This window comes from Microcebus murinus, chromosome 1 (genome assembly GCF_040939455.1).
Source record: "Microcebus murinus isolate Inina chromosome 1, M.murinus_Inina_mat1.0, whole genome shotgun sequence".
In the NCBI taxonomy this organism is placed as follows: Eukaryota; Metazoa; Chordata; class Mammalia; order Primates; family Cheirogaleidae; genus Microcebus; species Microcebus murinus.
In genome coordinates this window covers 110418337-110441096 of record NC_134104.1, presented here as the reverse complement: position 1 = coordinate 110441096, position 22760 = coordinate 110418337, and the positions used below count along the sequence as shown (strand labels likewise).

The 22760-nt window shown below is 33.1% G+C and overlaps 1 long non-coding RNA gene across 2 annotated transcripts in view; it reads left to right on the top strand.

Moving 5' to 3' along the window:
* LOC105881236 (uncharacterized) overlaps positions 1 to 22760 on the top strand; it is a 289089-nt gene that overhangs the window by 97601 nt on the left and 168728 nt on the right. For both annotated transcript variants that reach the window (XR_012920078.1, XR_002223325.2), the window contains exon 2: positions 19848 to 19908. This is a non-coding gene — a long non-coding RNA (uncharacterized LOC105881236). The remainder of the gene's footprint in view (positions 1 to 19847; positions 19909 to 22760) is intronic.

The window sequence follows — 22760 nt, the reverse complement described above, 5'->3', positions numbered from 1 at the left end:
CTTGTACTAGAGAAACTAAAAACACTTCTACAGGCTATGTATTTATGCAGCTACAATAGACATAATCCTATTTTTATGAAGAATGAATAGAACTGACTTGAAATAAAAATACCTTCCTGAAATTTCCTATATTCTATTTAGTCCAATTTTTAAAAATAACTTAAAATCTAGTTTCAAAAATTTAAATCGGATAAATCAGCACAATCCCTTGCCAAAGGTCAAAAAGATCGCAGTAAAAATCCAAACAGAATATCAATTGGGACCTGACAGGGCGAAGGAAGTGGACGATTCAGATGAATTTCTTTTTGAATACACATTTGCTCATCGTTGCTCAAAGGTCAAAAACTGAGAATTATTCTGGAATAGAAATGGTGACTATATGACCTGTTGTTTAAAGCGTGTTTCTAAACTGGTTTATAATTACCAAATTAATCTCAGAATATATTAAAAACCTATTTGCACATTTATGTACAAGTAAAAAGGGGAGCAGAGCACTTATACCTGCCTTGATACAAAGCATTGCATAACAAGTATTTGTTTTTGTAGCTATTGTGGATTCGGGAACAAGTAAATATAAACAGCAGGAAACACAAATACAGACTCAGTGCAACTGGAGGTTGTGGGGGGGGGAGCAGTATGGTGGCTTTAGAAGCTGAATTCTGCTTGAAATGAGCTTTGTCTCAGTATGCGTAAGAGGCTTTGGCGCTGTATCAGACCTCTGGGGCAACCACTCAGCAGGACAGGGATTATCTGGTGGTTTACTATAGTCTGTGCTTCCCAAGTCGTAGAAACCTTGCCTCCCTGTCATACTCTTATATTAACTCACTAGGTACTAACTTTTCCATCTATGTTTTTTTCCTTCTAGGATTTGAGGTCTTTTCTGAAGGGAAAAAAAAAAAAAAAGATAGCAGATGTTAATTCAGAATCTAAAAAGTATTTAATGAACGTGATTGAGAAGACACCAAACGTTTGACATCTATAGATAGCAAAAAAGAATAACCACGGGTAATTTTACAAGCTGAGTAATTCCCATTTTCTGAAATTGATGTTTCGTTTTTATTGGTGGCCCCACTGAAAATGTCCTAAGCACAAATTGACTGTATTTTAATATAACTGCAATTCACTCAAAGTTCCAAATATATTTCCATTGTAACAATGAGATGCTTGCTTTTTTTTTTTTTTTCTTTTCTTTTCTTCCTTTTTGAGGCTTGACAGGGTTAATTCCATTTAGCTGTGGGAAGACTATGCTGTGATGGAAACCCCATGGTTATTCCAAACGCATGACCATCAAAGAGCCAGATTAGCTGAGCGAGGGGGGAAAGGAAGCTGTGCACTTCCTGTCTCTTAATAAAGCTAAGATTACAGAAGTATTTAATAACCATTGTGAGTTTTAATAGGAAATTGTTAGAACACTTTTTGTAATTCGCTCAATCTACGGTTATTACTGAAGATTGTTGTTTAAGCTAGTTTAAATATCTAAAAAATGTTGTAAAATCAGGATCCTGTTATGCATAGCATTGCTATGTAATCAACTATAGAGACATTAAAAGTTCTTTTTGGGTATCTCATTTGCACAGAGAAGAGTGAGTTACACCACGGCTAAAGAAACAACAGCAATTGTTTTATAAGCACTGTGAAGGCAATAAAATGTGGATTCCTTATGTAGGTCCAACTGTAGCAGCTGGATTTGGCTTTATGAACCATGAAAAATAGTTCCCATCTGGAAGTTGATGTTGAATAAAGATGCAACAGTAAGACAGCATTTTACATGAAACATTTTATACATATCTAACACAATCCTTGGTACTTTCTGGTTCTAGTTGGAAAATAATAATTATCAATGACTCTAGTGTTAAATACTCAAAGCTTTCTTAATCTTTGTGTGGTCTTTGTTTTGTTCATTAAAAACAAACTAGGCAATGGCAAAATTATTTTTAAATTTTCTTAATAAATATTTAGCACTTAATAATAATTATACAATTAAAAATACAGTCACTTATTCTGAGGTTGAAAATTCCACTGGTAATGGTGACAGATTCTTCACTATTCAAAAATCTATGATGATGTGTGTAATTGGACAAAATATTGTGTAATATGCTGTATATTGGGTGGATTGCATATATTATCATACAGCATATTAGGCAATATTAATTTTCTCTTTGAATTCTTTATCAAGCCTCCTGCATAATTAATATTTGAAGTAACATATATTAACTGGTCCTCCTGAGGCTATTTTACTGTCCCCCTGCTTTTGAGAAAACATATACTCAAATATAAAATAAACGTGTACTTGTAAATAAAATGTTATAAGATTTGGATAATGTTTATCAGCATGTTCTAATCTCCTCCTGAATTTATTATGTAAATTGGTCAAAATTATTGCTTACTCCCAACTCTTTTTAGTACATGTTTTGCATTTAGCAAGGACAGACATAATTTACCTCCTTTTGCAGTTGTTTTGGCCATATTAAAATTGAGAGGCTGAGCAGATAATAAGAAGGTTGACAATATTTGTAGGATGTAATGGACATAGGATCATTTCATAAAAGTTGATCCAACTTTATAGGATGTATACTCAAAGAAGCTATTGGTTAGGATATTGCTCATTGATTATTTAAAAAAGATAAAGATTTTAAGTTCCTAGACTCTTAGTTCTTTTTTTCTTTAAATTGAACTTTTGAACACTTAATAATTTCAGATAAAACAAAACCAGCTTTAGGATATCTGCAAATTGAAAATTTCTTTGTAGCATATTTTGAAGTTCAAAGAAAATGCAATTAAGAAGGATAGAGACAAAATAAAAGGTGTAAATCTATTAAAATTTGTTAAAACTTGACACAATTTACTAGATATTTTTTTCTAAACTTTCCGTTTTTTCTTAAATGTTTATTTTTAAACTCACCTACCATCATAAAGTGAGACCAGAATTTTAATGTTATTTTTTTCCAAAGTAACTTTTCTTCGTGTGGAAACTCCAGATGCTGGGATTACCTGATTCGCATATTTCATGTTTTACACTTATCTATCAGAATGAGTAGTGGGTGGAGAAGATAAATGATTGTGAAATCCTTAGTATAATGGATAAGGGCTCAATAAATGGCAGGTAATAAGACCAAGTAATGGAGAATCTTTTCTTTATAGTATAATCACTTTTGGTTAGAATGTTAATTATGAACATTTAATTATTTGGAATGGTAATTATTAACATTCAATTATTCAATATAAGGTTAAGAACAGCAATATTCAGAAAGATAAAGAAATTTTTAAAAGCCAAAGTAGATTAATATTTGGTATGTGTAATATATGAGTTCTACCTATGTAAAATATAAAAAATCAAACTACCAGGGACTTCACAATATGTTCTATTTTGATAACTATCCCAAATATTGATTTGTTAGCTTGCTTTTTGCTAAGCCGAAAACTATAGCTTAAAATTTGTAGACTACAAAATATTATTTCAGAGTCTTTAAAAATTATATTGTTAAAATTTGAAGGAAGAATGAATGTAAGTATAGAGAAGTATTTTTAATTTCCCAATACAATTAAGAATAAATTCTATTCAAAAATGGAAAGAGAAGAACTTTTTCTATTTTTTCTTTTCTTTTTTTTTTTTTTTTTAACATTCTACTTTCCAGAATTGCTTTACCTGTTTTTCTGAAGAGATGGGCAAAATGTCTCTTACCCTGTGTTTTCTCTTTAAACCCAAACTTGAAGATGCAGCTAAAATTGTCTACACACACGCATGCATACACATATATATGTGACATTATATATATGTAGTTTTGAATGTGTATTTATAATCTTCTACTCTTTCGATGTTCATACAATTAAATTTGTATCTCCAAGTATATTGTAACCTCTTTAAAACCAAACAACACTGTATTTTCACAATTTGATAGCTCATAACTCACAGCTTTGTATGTGATAGGCACACAAGAAATATTTGTTGCTTCTCTATCCTTAGTGAAACATCACATCAGTGATTTTGTCCCTCCTTGGACATTTGGCAATGTTTGGAGACATTTTTGGTTTTCATGTGAGGGGTGGGGGTGAGAAGTAGGGGACAGTGCTACTGGAATCAGTAGAAGAGGTGAAGGATGCTACTAAACATCCTGCAATGCACAGGACACTTGCATTCTTGTCATATGCTCTTATAGGAACTCACTAGTGTTTTAGCTTAGGATCTTTAAGATGGAGAGCACCCCCTCAATGGTCAGGAAAGACACAAGATGAAAACAAAGATTTTATTACTTACAAGTCCTGGGGGTACACAGCACACCTGAAGGCCACACACAGACACACATGCACACACACACAAACACACACACGGAGGTCAAGGAGTATGTGGAGAGAGTGAACGAGATACCTGTGAGACTGCGCCTTTATTGGGGAAAACCAAACATGTTTTCCACTGAGAGTTTTAATTGTTAGGTCCAAAACAAGCAGGTATGAGTTCCTGGAGGTCACACAGTGACTGAGAGGTAGTCACTGCAGCATATCTGCAGTCCGTGCATAGTGTGAAGATCAGTAAGCCAGTCGAATAGGCTGTACATACCTGTTCCAAAGGGAGATGGTCACCAGGAGGCAGATATCTGGATTGACCACTTCTAGGAACTAGAAGGAGATATAGAACTGGAAACTGTGTCATGGGTGACTGAGCCCTGCTTCTGGTATGAGAAAGTCTAATTTATATTCAAAGTCGATGCCAAGGCAACATAAAATGATAAGAATTCACTACAACTGGATACTAACTCTTCCATCTATTTTTTTTCCTTTTGATATTTTAGGTTTTTTTTTATTTTTTAGCAAAAAAGAGTTGATTCTGGGACAAGAACAAATTATATATGCCAAATTTTTAATAGTTCCAAAGCTGAAAAACCCTATGTTATATCAAATTCCATCATCACACAGTTGAACAATAAAAAATCCAAAAAGAATTTTTGGTGGGAAAACAGAACATCTTTATAAAAATTTTAATAATATATATAATTTTTCCTTTGTCCAAAATTTTACTTAACTTCTCATAGAATGCGAAATATTAGGTACTTTTTTCTTATAGAAATCATATTAGCCTTTTCTTTGAATATTTATTTAATGAATATTCTTCATACTATGTAGATTTTACCATTTTGCCAATAGTATCTTTTCAGGTTTGAAAGAAGATACCTAGGAGAAAAGATCCAATAGAAAAAACATAGAAATCATATGTGTTTTCACAAGGAAGAAAGAAAATAAAAATTGAGGCAATTCCTTAATTTTGCATAGTTTAGATTGATTTCAACATTTTATATTCAAGTATTTTATCCCCTAACTCTCCCCCAGCCTGAGGTCTATACCTCTCTCTACTCTATTCCTATCTTATTTCCTTTTCAAATACATAGTGAAGGTTTTATTAAATTCAATTGTATTTGGGCCAGCTATAATTTTTAGAAGGGCAGATCCACTGTGATATATTTTTCTGAAGGATTACAATGTTTCCTGGGAAAGAAGTGTGAGCTCCATCTAAGGACAGTAGTTGGCTGAAATTGCAAACCATAGTTTTGAATATAGCATAATATTTTTACTCATTTTGTTTGCAAGCCTAGTCATCTAGGCTCCTCTTCCCCACATCCGGAGACTTGTGCTAGAGTTCTGGGGAAAGGACCTGTCATGAAAGCCTTTGTCTCTTCAACATAAGAACGTCACATTTGATGTTTTTGTAACACAGTACAACACAAAGTGGGATAAGGGTTGTAATAATATTCACACGTTTGTGAATGCAAATTCTATGCTGGTGTTCACATGTTTAAAAACATCCTCAGAAATTGTTTCTTAGAAAAAAGTTGTGAAAGTTGTATAGTAAGCTAAGTATGTAATTTGCATTATACAGTAGTTTTAAATTCCTAGTTCTATCTTGCATTGTAGAAACATAAATAGGTTTTTTACTGGAATCCAAACTCTGTTATAAACATACTTTAAATTTCAAAGTAATAGACTTACTTTACATTGAGATAGCTGAGAAGCAATTTAAGAGCCACCATACAAGAGGTGCATTTATTCAGATCCCAAACTTTCATAACAAATGTCCACATCTATTTCCAAAATTCTGTTCTCTATTCTTAGATGGGCTATCAACAATTTTCTCTTTTTAGCTTTTATTCTCCCTCTCCCCACTTTCTTTCTCTCTGGGATTTTTTTCTGGAATTCTTTATTCTTACAAAACACCTACTCATGCTTAGAAAAATAAAATATTTTTGTAAAATTCTTTCAAATAATTTATTTCTCCCTTTCTCCAGTTATAATTGTATGTCTGCTACAAATGCACATTAAATTGCCTTTAAAAATATTTGTCTTCACTTTGAGCTTACTCTAAAAGGGAATGACCAATGAATAACTGTAGTGCTGCTTTGAAGCATGGTGGTTATCATTTGTCATCATAGCTGGAAAATGGAAACTTCTGTTAAATTATAAAAAGTAATCCCTTATTGCTCATACACATGGAAATGACTCACTATTTTGCAAATCATCTGTCTTACTCCTACTGAGTCCGGTTTGGCCCAGTCAAACAAAAATGTGAGTAAAGAAAAATAGCATGGACACCTTTAATGCCCAATGGTACAGATTTGCAAAAGAAGTCAGCATTTAGGCTATTGATGCAGAAAGAAATACGGAGTAATGAAAATTATAGAGTTGAGGTGAGGGGAAAGATAATAAATTAATACGGTTCTTATAAGAAATTTCAAGACAAGCAAGTAGAGAAAGGATATAAGTAATATATATTAAGCTAGCTTCTAAGTTGTGTCTTTTTTTCTTTTTCTTTCTTTCTTTCTCTTTTTATCTGCAGGATCTTCGAACTGCCTAATTGGTCTTTTCTTTCTTTACATGTATAGCTCTCCAACCACATTATAGACTCCTAAGGTTAAAGATTAAATTTCATTCTTTATGTTCTCTGGGTTGAATGACCTGAAGTAGCAAATATATTCATATGAATAATCAGAAGACATGAAAAGTCTGTGGAAATATTGTAATTTTGGAAAGTTATCACTGAAATTTAAAAATATTTAAAAACTTTTTCAAAGCTACAGAGCAGCATGGAAATAATATAGCAAACATGTATGTAGCCACATACAGATATAACAGATGTTGACAGTTGGCCATACTTGAACTTTTTGACTCAAGTGATCTTCCCGCCTCAGTCTTCAGAGTAGGTGGGGCTACAGGCAACTGCCACCATGGCCTGCACTTCAGATTATTTTTAGAAATAGTTAGAATTCCTTTTTTACCTTTTTCCATCCCCTTTGCCTTTTTTTCTCTCCCAAGGCAATCACTGTTCTGATATTGGTGTGTTTATTTACTTTTCATGTTTTTTAAAATACATTTTAAGATATAATCTGTAAATAAAATAATATATTGTTTTTCATGCTTACAAATGTACATAAATGGCATCGACTCTATGTGTCCTTCCACAACTGTTGAATTTTAAGTGTTTAAAGTGTATAGAATACAATCTCAATGTTATTTTAATTACATTTGTATTTCCCTGATTTCTAGTGAGATTGAGCACAATAAATAGATTTATTTACCCTGTGAGGTTTTTAGTCTGTGAATTCATATCCTTTGCCCATTTTTGTACCAAAAAAAAAAGGAGTTATATGCGTTAGCAATATCCTTTTTCTGTTTGTAAATATTTATAGTGCCTTTATAGTATAGGCATTTTAATTATTAAACAGATGCATTTATCTTTTTGATGGGAGATATCATTTTATTTAAACAACCTTTGTGTATATATATATATATATATATATATTTTTTTTTTTTTTTTTTTTTTTTTGAGACAGAGTCTCACTTTGTTGCCCAGGCTAGAGTGAGTGCCATGGCATCAGCCTAGCTCACAGCAATCTCAAACTCCTGGGCTCAAGCAATCCTTCTGCCGCAGTCTCCCGAGTAGCTAGGGCTACAGGCATGCGCCACCATGCCCGGCTAATTTTATATATATATTAGTTGGCCAATTAATTTCTTTCTATTTATAGTAGAGACGAGGTCTTGCTCTTGCTCAGGCTGGTTTCGAACTCCTGACCTCAAGCAATCTGCCCGCCTCAGCCTCCCAGAGTGCTAGGATTACAGGCATGAGCCACCGCGCCCGGCCTGTATATTTTGAGTTAATAAATTTTTCACCATATTTTCTTTTTTTCTCATTTAAGTTGTTAGTCCAACTCAAATTTATTTTTGTGTGTGAATTGGTTAGAGATCTTATTTTATTTTATCTCATATGGAAAGCTAATTTTCTGACCTTTTCTTCTTTCTCCTTTATTCATTGCATTGTAATATCATTGGTGAATATCCTCATATCTGTGTATGTTTTTTTATGAGCTCTCAGTCCTGTTTCATTGATCAATTAATCCATTTGTACACAAATGCCAAATCATTTTGATTATGATATTATCATTTTTTTCCTCAATATGTGCTACAGCAAGTCCTATCTTTTTGTATGGGCTATTCTTGGCCTTTACTCTTTCATATTAATTTAAGGATAAGCCTATTAAATCAAAACTTGTTTATATTTTGCTTGGATTGATATTGAAACCATGCACCAATTATGGAGAAAAGGGCATCTTTATGCTATTGAGTTTTTCCAACCCTGAATAGTGTATGTCTCTCTAGTTTTTAAGGGCTTTTAATGTTCTTAATTAAAATTTGATATTTTTTTCTACCAAGGCCTCATTCTTCTTTTGTTAGATTTATTCCTAAAAACCTTATCGATTCTACTGATACTATTAATGGGATTTTTTTTTCCTACTGTAGAACAGACCAGTCTTAAGAAGTCTGAGTTCTGTGCTAGTGCATTGTTGATAGAAATGTAAATTAGTACAGCCACTATGGAAAACAGTGGGGAGGTTTTGCATAAAACTAAAATTAGATCTACCATATGATCCAGCAATCTCATTGCTGGGTATATTTCCAAATTAAAAAAATCAGTATATTGAAGAGATATTTGCATGCCTGCCTATGTTTATTGCAGTACTATTCACAATAGCCAAGATATGGAATCAACTTAAGTGTCCATCAACAGATCAACAGATAAAGAAAATGTGGAATATTATTCAGCCATAAAAGGAATGAAATCTTGTCATTTTCAGCAATGTGCATGGAACTAGAGGTTATTACATTAAAAGAAATGGGCCAAGTACAGAAAGACAAATATCATATGTTCTCACTCATATATAGGAGCTAAATTAGTTGGTTTCGTGGAGGTAGAAAGTAGGAGATGGTTACCAGAAGTTGAGCAGTGTTGTGAGGAAAGGGAATTAACAGAGGTTGATACAGTTAGATAGAAGGAATAAGTTCTAGTGTTCAATAGCACAGTAACATTTACAATAATTTACATTAGTGTAGTTTAAAATACACTATTGTTTACAATAATTTATTGTATATTTCAAAAGGGTTAGAAGAGAAGATTTGAAATGTTTCAGCACAAAGAAATAATCAATGTTTCAGGTGATGAACATTCTAATTACCCTGATTTGATCATTATACATTGTATACATGTATCAAAATACCACATGTATCCCATAAATATGTATAATTATTATGTATCAATTAAAACAAAAGAAGTCTGGATTCTGGATGCAAGTGCCTGAGTTCAAATCCTGACTCCACCACTTTCTAGATGCATCTCAGTTTATTTGACTCTAAACTGGGAACAGTAATAGCACTTATTCAATAGGGCTGTTATGAAGAATAATTAAGATAATGCATGCCTGTAATATAGCAGTTAATATATTTGAACTATTAGCACTACTCCAACTCCTATTATGCCTACATCTTAGTTTTTGCTATTATGAAGTATATTATAGTACTCTTAAATTTTTCTGATAGACATTTATGTCATGCATGAATAATGACTACTTTTTAAAATTTTTTTTTATTTTTTGAGACAGAGTCTCACTTTGTTGCCCAGGCTAGAGTGAGTGCCGTGGCATCAGCCTAGCTCACAGAAACCTCAAACTCCTGGACTCAAGCGATCCTGCTGCCTCAACCTCCCGAGTAGCTGGGACTACAGGCATGTGCCACCATGCCCAGCTAATTTTTTCTACATATATTAGTTGGCCAATTAATTTCTTTTTATTTATAATAGAGACGGGGTCTTGCTCTTGCTCAGGCTGGTTTTGAACTCCTGACCTTGAGCAATCCTCCCGCCTCGGCCTCCCAGAGTGCTAGGATTACAGGCGTGAGCCACCGCGCCCGGCTTTTATTTTTATTTTTTATTCTTTTTTTTTTTTTTTTTGAGACAGAGTCTCACTTTGTTGTCCAGGCTAGAGTGAGTGCCGTGGCGTCAGCCTAGCTCACAGCAACCTCAAACTCCTGGGCTCAAGCGATCCTCCTGCCTCAGCCTCCTGAGTAGCTGGGACTACAGGCATGCGCCACCATGCCCGGCTAATTTTTTTTATATATATATCAGTTAGCCAATTAATTTCTTTCTATTTATAGTAGAGACAGGGTCTCGCTCTTGCTCAGGCTGGTTTCGAACTCCTGACCTTGAGCAATCCGCCCGCCTCGGCCTCCCAAGAGCTAGGATTACAGGCGTGAGCCACAGCGCCCGGCCTATTTTTTATTCTTGTACTGGTTATTCTTTTTTTTGACTTATTGTGTTGGCTAGGACTTCTGATATATTGCATATAAGCACATTGCTATATCTTTATTTAAACAAGTTAGAGTTTTAAAGAACATTTTTGTCAATTTCCCCTTCTATCAATGGTTAATTACCATAAAAGTTGTAATCTACTCTTTCTGCTTATTCTAGAAAGAGTAGATTTTCCTTTATTTTGTCAAATAAAGGAAACATATATCAAGGGGTTCTTTCTGCTTATAATGTTATTCCTCTGTCACATTCACATCTTTAAATGCTACCCATCTTTAAGACTCAGTTTAAATCCACCTTCTCTGTGAAACCTGTGGCTTCCTCTACCTGGAAGTAACACCTTCAGTCTCTTACCTCTTTAACACCTCACCAGAATCTCTCTTATTTGTACTCCAACTTACATTGTGGGTTTTATACATGTTTTATTATCCCTACTCAGATCTGAAGATTTTTGAGGTCAGTCAGGATCAGAATCTCTTTTGTTTTAAATTTCCTTTCCTGCTCCTAGCTACTAGGAAAATTTGCACTTAACAAATAATAAATAAATAAATGAAAGAAAAAATAATATCTGGAACTGAGTGACAAAAGATCTAAAGTTTGTTAGGGAAAAGGCATAAAAAAGAAATCCTTATTCCTTTCTTCATAACTGGAGAAGGGGTTATCTATTGTTCTTAAAAAATGTGTATGGCCATGAGTATACACATATATAATTAATATTCTGTAACAAAGTAAGAATTTGACTACCACTGTGATTTTTGATTAATTAACTCTACTAGAACTTGTGACAGAATAGAAACATAGTACAAAAGCAGTCTCATGGGGACAACCACAATGTGCAAATAAATGGCAATCATCTCTATTTAACAGAAAACGTAATCATCTATTTAGCTATATTATGTCCAGCTTAATCCAGACCATTTCAGGAGTGTTCTTTGAAGATATGTTTCTTAAAGAAGTAAAGTGACTCAGAGATTTGTAACTATGACATTTTGAAATTTCCTCTTATTTTTGTCAATAATTTTTTTAAACTAGAGAAGGAAGTGTCAAATGAATAACATAAGGTAGTGATTTCTATCATCATTTAGTCTTTGAGTTTTCCATCCTTCATCCTGAGTTGTTCCTTCATCCTAAATGGATTTGTCCCTTTAGGATTTTTATATTCTCAGTATCTAAAGTAGTTGTCCTGGCAAATAGAAAATGTCTGGCATAAATGGCTGGCTGTTTCTTCTTTGAGAAGAAATATGACCCATTTTATTCATGAGCCATACAGACTTTGTGAAAAATGTTCTAAATATGAACACAAAATGTCCTACAAGTAGTTTCCCAAGTTCTTAATTTATGCCATCTTGTTTTAGAAACTTGATTTCAACTTTTTTTCTTCTCCAAAATATACCTGCAGAGGTCTGCAGGTTTGTGCAGGCCAGCATCTGCTCCTGAAGGCAAGGTTTCCAGCTTGCACTGACTTTCAGGATCCTCCTTCAGGCAAACACCTGGAGGCAATCATCTGCAGATGCCAGTCTGCAAGCAGATGTATATGGGTAGGACAGCAGCATTTTATGCCATTAGAACAGCTGGGAGGAGAAGAAAATGAATGTGTTCTGCTTTCCTTTGTGTCGTATAAAATCCCTAAGAGCATTCTCACCTGGAACCCATTTTCTTTCTCTTCTGGTCTTGGCTTGTTTTGATGGAGAAAGAATCTTGCCTCTCTCATCCTTCTAAGTTAAGAGAAAGTTTGTCCTTCCTTGACATCAGTCACCTTGGTTGAAAATGTTGCTCAGCAAGCATTTGCCTAAAATGTTTTCTTTTCCAGAAAGTGAACTCCTTGAAGGGATTACCTTTGATGCTGTAATTCTACTGTATGGTGCCTAGTACAAGTGTAAATATACAGACACTGGTAAATAATGATGGTTTCCAATGTACATCTTAAATATGGCTAAAAACAATCTGGTCAACTTACTTATTATTTAAAAAACACATATTTAGCACCACTAGTATTGTAAAAAGTACATCTTCAGACTTTCAATACAGTTTTTCTTTCTAGAAATAAAGAATCTAAATTCCATAAGACTAATCTTACTATAAGACTATGCTACCTATTAATCAACTATAAATACACACTCATTTAAATACAGCCTGGTAGTTATCAATATACTATACTTTCAGGTGATTTTACTTAATATTTGATTTAAAGAGCATAGTTATATACTAGTTGTTTAATCAAAAGTACAGTATAAAACATATTAATATTAATTCATTGAACAAGTTCATGCTATATGGTCATCATTCCTCTGGAACCCTTACTGGTAACTTTCAAAAATTGTTTTTCCTTCAAAAATTGGTAGTCTATTAATATTTCCAGAGCAATTACATCCTTTTCAAGCACTGAAAGAAAGCAATACATGTTATTTTCTACCATAAATGTTTGTCAATGCAAATAAATATTTTAAAAATAATTTAAGAAAGAGGACTATGTAATTCAGAATTACGATAGGATGGAAATCCTCAGTAAATATAGACTTGTAAAAATCCTTGAAATTATTAAATACAGAAATTCAATAGTTTATCACTAGCCGGGCGCGGTGGCTCACGCCTGTAATCCTAGCTCTCTGGGAGGCTGAGGCGGGCGGATTGTTTGAGGTCAGGAGTTCGAAACCAGCCTGAGCAAGAGCAAGACCCCGTCTCTACTATAAATAGAAAGAAATTAATTGGCCAACTAATATATATATAAAATTAGCTGGGCATAGTGGCGCATGCCTGTAGTCCCAGCTACTCGGGAGGCTGAGGCAGAAGGATTGCTTGAGCCCAGGAGTTTGAGGTTGCTGTGAGCTACGCTGACGCCACGGCACTCACTCTAGCCTGGTCAACAAGCGAGACTCTGTCTCAAAAAAAAAAAAAAAAAAAAAAAGTTTATCACTAATTATTCCCCAAATGAATTGTAATATCTATAGATACAAGATAGTTGTATTTTAAATCAAGCAATTTACATATGACACTTGATTTTTAAAGAATAAGCTTGATTTTTAACAGATGTGCCAGAGTGTATGCATTCATGTGGGTTTGCTCTCTTAAAATCTGAGGTCTAAAGAGAGTTACTTGAGTACAAGTCAGTTACATTGACTTGGAGCTGTTTTCTTTCCAGATCTCTACCTCATTTCACCAGACCAAGCCAACAAATGACTTCTGACATTTCTAAAAATTGAATCCACCCTCAAAGTGCAAGACTTTATCAATAGTCATTCATACATTATGTCAGAGGTTCTGGAAGGAATTTCAAAGCAGAATCCTAAAACTGTCTGGAGCCAATTAATAGTATCTACAATGTGTTACACATTATTCCAGTTGCCCTATAAACACTATTTAATTTAATCCTCCCACAATGCCAAGAGTTGATCCTTTAATATGTTTCCATGGTAACTAGTTCTTGTCTTCCTCATTGCACTTAACTGACTCTATGTTCCTTGAGGCAGGGCCTGTGTTGTGTCCACTGTCGTATCTCCAGTGCCAGAGCAGGGGTTCAAGCATAACATATACTCAGCAAATATTTGTTGAATTGATGGATATTATTGTCATCATTTTACGACTCATGACACTGAGTTTCAAAAGGGTTAGGTAAGATCAGAGTTCTAGTAAATGGCAGAACTATCACTTCAATTAGGTAAGATTTTCCTTATTGAAAATCTAGGTAGTCCCTCTGATTTTCTACCAAGTAAGAGGTTTCTACACGGATGCGGTAGGGAAGAACTGAGGGCCATTTCTGTAAACTAGATGAAGCAGTGAATATAGAATTATGTACCTAGCTCAGTGGATTCAGAGACAAAATTAAGTCTGACATGTATGATGATAACCGTTGCCATTTGCAATAACTTTATGTGGCATTATGTGGCATTATATATTCATTAATTAGTCTACATAATACTTCATTACGTGAGTCTTCATTACTGAATTTTAAGTACCTCAGAAACAACACTGAATTAGCAATTAAATCAAGTCATATGAATAAACAGTCAAGCATACAAGGAAGTCAAGATGAACATTCATGTTCTTGGGAGTAAGAACCCAGAAATTGGGCTTTCCTTCATACTATAAAGAAAACTGTTCTTTCCTTATCTCTAGGGCATTGTTTCCCATGAAGCAGCCAGACAATTCAATGACACATCCAACTTAATGGATTTTATACTTATGCTACTTTTAGTTAACTAATCAATTTACAAAAGTTGATTTCTGATTTAAGGGAAATTCGTTATTCAGATTTGATTATCCAACTTTTTTCCACATAAAATTTCCATTCTCTGGCAATGAAAAAATGTGTTTAAATGATATATTTTTCAATTACACTAAAGTTTTTCAGGTTGAGAGTAAACTAACTCAACTAACATTTTCAACTACGATAAATAGTAACCTTAATACAAACAAATAAAGAAAAAGTCAAAACAAAAAGTTTGGAGAGTAGAAAATGTGTTTTAATACCTAATTTTAACCAAATATATACTATTAAGTGAATCTTTTTATCTTCTTTTTCATGGGAGAGGTGAAAGGGAGGTAAATGTTGGAATAGGTACTTGTTTCAGAAAGAGATGTCTGAAAAACAGGCATGTTCTAGTTAAAATGGGCTTTTGGAAAGGGACAAGACTATTCTACAGTTTTTGTTTATAAGAAAAGGGACTCAGGAGGTGATTGAGCCCCCATTCGAGCCTTAAAGTAATGACCCAAAAAACAATGGCTGACGAATGGGATTTTCCTCTGTGAATTCTGATTTTCTCAGGGTTTTCCAGAAGCAATATTTTTTGAAATCTGGAGAAGAAGCTATGAGTCTTGCTGCTGCTTCTGTGATGTGTGAAGAGGGAGACTAATAACAGAAGAGGAAGCTCGTTTTTGTTGTTGTTGTTGCCTTCCTCTGAAGTGGAATTATTTTAAATGGGTGAAATGAAAACAGACCAAGTTAGTAGTTCAAATATCTAAACTGAATAGTGACTGTCCTTTAAAGAAGACATAAACATTAGAGGTATTGGTTAAGCAGAAGACATCAGGAAAAATCAGGACCTTGTCTGGGATGTGTCTGGTACAGTGATTATTTCAGGACTTAAAGCAAGAAGAGAATATCTGCACAATGGTGGAAATAAATTCATTAGGAGTCCCTAGAGGTACACATAGATAGGTGGGATCTAGCAGGGTTAAAGATCACTCAGATGGCATAGAAACAGTATATCGCTTCCCAGTGTTTTTGACTCCAGTTCGAGTTGGACGAAAAGTTGTCACCCTGTCTTTGGTAACTTGTAAGACTCAATTTGGCCATAAGTATTACTCATGAAGCAGGAATCATATGCAAGAGATAGTTACATGACATCAAGAGAAAAATATATTTAAGACCTGTATAGAAACACTGGGGGGATGCCTTCAATTGTGAAATACTTTTTAAAAAGTAGAAAATGGAGTCATACATTTTTCCTTTTTAAAAATTGTCAGTCCAAGTAATGGTGAAGAAGTACAAATGGAATAAGCTAATTTGCAAGTACTGATTTAAAACAGAATTTTTAGGGTAATCAAATGCAACTATAGTCTAGGGGCTCTAGTTATATGTTTCACTTGTACATGCTTGTGTTATTCTATTAGGCCAAATTTGTACAACACTTGTGTAATATTTCTTTTTTGTTAGATTTCAAAATTGCCTAGTCAAAAGATGCATCAAAAATTCACTTTAAAACTTCGTAAGAAGAAATGCAGATGGGAATTTCTACAAAAAAATAAAATATTTAAAATATTTGGTATTACCAAAGATGAAGCAAAATATCCACTCTCTTAAGCTGCTGTGATCATGTAAATTGGTATTACCTTTTTCACAATCTATCTCAATAGATCTATATCCATAAATTTTAACTTTTCTTTGATTCAGCAAATATAATTATTGAAATTTATTCTCAGGAAATGACTGAACACATGTATGAAGACACTTTAAATATTGAAATAGCAATATTACAATAGCTGGCAAATAATATAAATATCCATGAATTGATCAAGTAAATTATGGTGTATTCATATAATAGAAAACCCTGTTTACTAAAAATGATATTGTATTTTTATATTTATTGACAAGAAAAGTTCTTTGTAAAATATTTCAAGGGAACCATGTAGACTAAAATGCAGAATTTAGATTAAGCCAATTAAAAATTATATATGTATGTATATATTGCAAGATGTTTGGAATCATGTTTTCTAAAATGTTGAGCGAATCTTCCATGGTAGTAGGATTACAGGTGATGTTGAATGAATGTTCATATTTTTTTGTTATACTCCTTTGTTAAAACTTTGTTCAGTGAGTATATGTACTAAAACTCAGAACACCTACACCTATTTTAAATATGTAAAATGAATCCTTCTTAAATGTTTTAACTATATATACATTATTTTCAATACTAAATAAAGGAAATTTCACCGTAACTAAGGTACTGTTCATTTGCTGCTCCCCATTTATACAACTTCTATGGAATTTAATAATTAAATCCTCACCCGCTATGATACAAAGCATAAATTGAATTGCAAAAATTGATACTTGTTTGACATTTGTTCACATAATGACTTAGACATCGTAATGTTTTATAGAGCTACTAGATTATATCCAGGTTTCTTTCTTTTTTATTTTTTGGCTTTAGTTTCTGTGAAAGTTTATTATTTTATACCATTTCCTAAAGTAACATTGATACATTATTATTTTCATTGCTACAATATCCCTGGTAAAAGTCATATTTAAAGCAAAGTACTAATTTTTATTTCGAAATTTGTACACTCTTTCTTTTACCTGGGGAATTTATTTTTGATGAACAAAATATTTTAAGTTGTTGAACTATTGGTTTCAAACTTTTGAAGGATGCTTATGTGCTAATAAAGTTAGAAACAGAGCTGGTTTGTGATCAAATGTTCTGATAAAATTCTAGTTTTAATAACAGGATGGTAGTATCAAATTCCAAGAATATTTGTACAATTTGCTGTAATGGAAGTTGTAGTGGATTTTCCATTTTTGAGCTCAGGATCTTTCAGTTGTCATATCTCTGAAGATTTCAAAATTGGATACTCATTATCTTGCAGAAAAACAAAATTGAATGCCTGAAACAGTAGAAAGTAGAATGATAATTTAAAAAAACTTTTCTTAAATTATTTCTTATGATAAATAAATGAAACATACAATGTAGCATAACAGCATGTATCATTCAACATGAATAGAATGTTCTTCTATAATGCAAAATGTCAAAGTGAGTAGACAAAGAATGCTATGCCTAACTTTGCTAGGCAAATAAATACTGCTAAAAGTTTTGGGGGGAAAAAAAGAATATTTTTCAGGGAAAACAAGAACTTTAGACCTTATTTTATCTTTTTTTAAAAGATAACTTGTGTGAAGGGAAATTTTACTCTAAAATGAAAATAAACCAATTTGAGGTAAATAGTTACTCATGAGGTAATGACACTATTGAGTACTTTGCTCTTTAATATTTCTGGGTTATTTGAAAAATTTCTCATATTTTGTTTACAAAGCTCTAAATTCTTTCCACTCAGAGTTTTTACTAATTATTTCTGTTTTGATAATATACCTATGCTATTTACATCACAGTCACATCCTTCTAAATAGGTTGCACCATTTATGGTACGTCCTTGAAAAGATGGACTTGGGAAATAGGGCAACATAGAGGCTTTGATAATGGGTCTGAAAAAACAGGCTATTATAAACAGAGACCTTTGAGTTGGAAAGAAGTTAATTGTCATGTGGGTGGAATTTGATAAAAGAAATTTAAGGACTTCAGGGCTTTTATAAACCAGTGATTCTTCTGACTGGCATTTCTTAGTTAACTAGCAAAAAGAAAAAAATCAATGATTTGTAAAAACTCACTTGATTAATTGACATGTAATTTCAGTGAGCTGAATTAACACAAGGTTAATTAAGTTGAATTAACAGAAGATGAAATTGTTTGGGTCACTCTCTTATCTGACTAAAGGGTGGCTTTTACACATTTAGAAAACAAACTATCAAGAACATTTTTTCTTTCTTTTTTTTTGTTTTAGAAAATAGCTAGCCATGGAAACTTATAAATGGTTTTACTTTATATTATATTGACTTCAATATGATATTTCTATAGATCATGGACAAATGAATTTGCTTATGCCATAAAGTAAAATAAATCACTATTATAATTTAGCAAAAATAGAAAATACTATTAATATGGAATTTTATCATAAAGACATTCCATATTAAATATATCTATCTTATCTCATAAAGGGAGTAGAAAAATAGAGTTCTCTAAAACTTTTATCAAGTGTCTATTGATTATATCCATATATGGAATATCCATGTAAACTTTGATTTTATTGTAGTTTCTTTTAAATGTAAGTGAAAACTTCTTGCTGCATTTAGAAACCTGTATATTTTCAACTGAAAGTTGATTTTACTTAGAAACAGTGATTAAAGGCTTTGTCATAGAAATATGACGATAATGACATATTCCAGGACTCCTTCGAGTTAATATATAATTGAGGAATTAGATCATTAAATCACTGTTTGAAGCTACTAGGTATTCTGTCTGGAGGCCTTGGATGATATACTTTGTACATTTTTTGCTAATGGTAATTGAAATTTTCAGGACAAATTAAGCTTCTAGTAAGGCTTAGGATCTACTTTTGTGCTCTTATTTCTACTGTGCTCCCCTTCTAGTTTTGGAGATGACATGAGTAGTAGCATACCAAATAGTTTTGTGTCTTCACATGTATCTGGTTATCTTCTATTTTATGTGTTTGAAAAATTATTTATAGAAAATGTTTGTGGTGGACGTTTTTCTCCTAAAATGATTTTCTTTACTTTTTCCTGGTACATGAGAGCACTAGCAATCTCATGATGCATGCAAATTCATGACCACCTTAATCCAAATTTGAAGCTTGATCTATTTTGGGATGCATAAATGATTGGAGCAAGGCAGCAGTCTATCACAGAAATGGCTTACTTCAGTGTTCAGTAACTTCTAGAATGCAGCTCTTTGAGTTCAAGCCTAGTGGGCATTAGTTTATCAAGGTGTTCACCCTTCTGCTTAACTCATTACCTGTCTTTTCATGTTTAACAAATACAAGATGAAGACAATCCAAGGCCCATACTACCAACCTCTTTGAATCTTGGGAGGGTGATTACTATATTATTGATTCTTTAAAACTTTTAAAAGAATATTTTAAAAATATTTAATCTAATTTTTTTTAGTTATCTTCAGTGAGAGAGTGTTCTGCTATTAACAGAAGTGGAAGTCCCATATGCCTTAACTGTAAGTATTCCATCATGTAATTTCTCTTTGGGTATTCTTCCTTGTGAAATTATTTTTAAATAATTATTAGATTATTATTATTATATATGTATGTATATAAATATGTATATACGGTTCGCCAATTGTTAGCTAACCTCAATAAAATAAAAATTAATGAGGTGCTAGCTACATAGCTCCATTTCCTGACATACATGAATGTACATATGTGTATATAAACTTTGTTGTCAGAGAGATTTGCATTTGACTCTTGTGTTCACCTTTTATTGCTATGTTGTTTGTGCTACATAGCATAATAAATTCTCTGAGCCTAGGTTTTCTTGTATATGAAATAAGAATTGCCTTAGAGTTAATGAGATGGTGAATGTTACATGCATGAAGAAATATTTTCACATGATAAGAGGATGGGGAATTTCTTGTTTTTGTCTTCCACACCTAACAAATCTTTCCAGATTGAAGAATTAGTTCTTCAAGAAACAGGTCTTTACCAAGCACATTTTTTCCTCCATAATCTCTTGAGTTATTTTCAATGATTCAATAACTTCTCCTTATCAAAAGTATTATTATTGTTGTTGTTGTTATTTTACTTGCTCGTTTTCTCTAATAGATGGTAAAGTTCTCAAGAACAAGGTCCATGCTTTGCCTCTTTGTCCCCAGAATCTAGAACAATTTCTCTCACAGTATAGTGCTCAACATTTATTTGAGTCAATAAATATTGATATGTGGTTGTTTCAGGGATTGGTCACATACCTGTAAGTTTCACTTCAGTTTGAATGACAAAAAAAAAAAAAAACCCTAAATATTTCTCTGTAAAAAGTGTATCTCGCTCCTAAAATTGCATTTTGATCTATATATTATCCTTATAAGAATAATGAAATATCTGCCTAAAAACTATATAATTCTAGGAACATAGGAATTATTTTATTTCCTCATTTTTTCACTTTCCTCTTTTCTCCTATTGAATAGATGTTCTGACTGCAAACATTTCTACCTTTTTCCTCATTTCAAAGGGAGAGCTTTAAAAGTTTCCACAATTTAATAGAATATTTGCTATAGGTTTTTTTTAAATAACCATCATCAGGTTAAGAAAGCTTATTTCTGTTTCAAATATGGTAAAAATGCATATCATGAATGGATTTTGAATTCTCAGTGGCTTTTCTGCATGTATTAAGCTGATAATATGTTTATTTCCTCTTTTCTGTTGATGTGGTAGTGAATTACACTAATTGGTATGTTAAATCAATATAGAATCATGGGATAAAGTCAAGCTGGTCATGATATATTATGCTATTATATATTACTGAATTCGGTTTGCTAACTTTTAAAAAAATTGTATTCTAAATGAGGCTGAAACTGGCTTTTAAATTTCCTTTCTCATGCTGTTCTTCAGATATGGTATCAAGTTTATTTTAAAATGACTTGAGAAGGATAACATGTTTCTCTATTCTCAGAAAGAATTTGTATAAATCTGTCTTTATTTGGGCTACCATAACAAAATATCATAGACTGTGTAGCTTAAACCATAGAAATTTATTTTCTCACTATTCTCGAACCTGGAAATCCTAGAATAGGTTGCCAGTATGGTTGGGTTCTGGTGAGGGCTCTCTTCCTGATATGCAGACAGTGGCTATCTTCTCATTGTGTTCTCACATGGCAGAGAGCAAACGAGCATGTCCAATACATTGAGAGAGGGAACTCAGACTCTCTGTAAGCAAGTTTATCATAATCTACGGTACATAATCTCAACATAAAGATCCCATCCTCATGACTTCATCTGAACCTAATACTGTACCTTTCAAGGGTTCCATCTCCAAATATTATCACACTCAGGGTTAGGGTTTCAACATATGAATTTGGAGAGTGGACAAAATGTACTCCATAGCAGTTCGGAATTTTCCCAGAGTGATTGTTTAGTAAACTCATTCATAAAACTATCTGGGACTGTAGCTTTTTTTGTGGGAAAATTTTTAACATTTGATTTGATTTCTTTATTTTTATTTATTTATTTTTTTTTGAAACAGAGTCTCGCTTTGTTGCCCAAGCTAGAGTGAGTGCCGTGGCATCAGCCTAGCTCACAGCAACCTCAAACTCCTGGGCTCAAGCTATCCTCCTGCCTCAGCCTCCCGGGTAGCTGGGACTATAGGCATGAGCCACCATGCCCAGCTAATTTTTTCTATATATATTAGTTGACCAATTAATTTCTTTCTATTTATAGTAGAGACGGGGTCTCGCTCTTGCTCAGGCTGGTTTGGAACTCCTGACCTTGAGTGATCCACCCGCCTCAGCCTCCCAGAGTGCTAGGATTACAGGCGTGAGCCACCACGTCCAGCCTGATTTGATTTCTTTAAATGATTATTGGGATTTTCCATTACTTTCTTTTCTATTTCTGATTAATCTGGCTAGTGGCCTATTGATATTGTTCATCGGTTCAAAAAACCAAATTTTTATTTCATTGATGATTTATATTTTTTTAATTTCCATTTTGTTTAGTTTTGCTCTAAGCTTTGTTATTTCTCTTTTTCTGCTGGCTTTGAGTTTGGTGTGCTCTTCTTTTCCAAGTTCCTTGAGATATGACATTAGATTGTTGCTTTGTAATCTTTCTGCCTTTTTGATGTAGGCAGTTAGGTCTATGAACTTTCCCCTCAGGACTGTTTTTTCTGTATCCCATAGATTTTGAAAGCTTGTGTCTTCTTTGTCATTCAATTTAAGGAATCTTTTGATTTACATATTAATTTCATTATTCACCCAAGTATTCAGCAGCAGGTCATTTAATTTCTGCAATTTTGGTAGATTTGAGTGTTTGTCTTAAAATTGATCTCTAGTTTCCTTCTACTACAGTCTTAGAAGGTAGGTAC